Below are 815 nucleotides of genomic sequence, written 5' to 3'. Positions count from 1 at the left end.
ACCAATCACAGTCGAATGTAAGAAGAATAATCGACTGTGATTGGTCAATTTCTTACTCTTACTTCTTACTCCGTGTATTGTAGACGACGCTTGATTGGTCAATTTCTTACTTTTAAGGTGCGATTTCACGCTGACGCTAGACGCTCATTTTCAGCGTCAAAACAGGTCACGCGATCAAAATTGACGCTTGGTATTCGTCAATTTTCATGTGACCTGTTTTAACGCTGAAAATGAGCGTCGAGCGTCAGCGTGAAAAGGCACCTTTACTTCTTACTCGGTGTATTGTAGACGACGCCTTAAGTTATGTCTTAAGACGCTAATGCGACCTTCTGATTGGTTCATGACACCTCAAAGCTGAACTCAAAGGGAGGATCCCGTTTGCCTACAGTTCAGGGGCTCTATTCTTGAAAAGAAACGTTACGAAAGTCTAGGGAAATACTATAGTATACGTAACATACACTGTAGCATTTCCCTAGACTTTCGTATACGTTGCTTTTTAAGAATAAAGCCCCTAATTGTACACACCACTCATATCAACTGTTGCCTAGTAATTTTTTACTGTTTTGCCAATGAGATTATTTCATTTTTTAATTGGCCAATCAGCAATACATGTGTGCAATCGGAGCCCTCCCAAATTTACTAGGGCCGGTATTCATAATCAGATCTTATATTCAAGACCGTTTAAGTATTGTTTTAAGAAGTCACGAACCAATCAGAGGGCTGCATTAGCGTCTTAAGGGGATGCTAAACCGATTACCCAACTCAATCAAGGTCGATAGTACAGACTTTTTTAATTCCAATTTCGATAATAGTGG

Source organism: Trachymyrmex cornetzi, unplaced genomic scaffold (genome assembly GCF_001594075.2).
Source record: "Trachymyrmex cornetzi isolate Tcor2-1 unplaced genomic scaffold, Tcor1.1 scaffold88, whole genome shotgun sequence".
NCBI classification, from domain to species: Eukaryota; Metazoa; Arthropoda; class Insecta; order Hymenoptera; family Formicidae; genus Trachymyrmex; species Trachymyrmex cornetzi.
The sequence above is the reverse complement of the archived record's forward strand: the minus strand, read 5'-3'. Positions refer to the sequence as shown.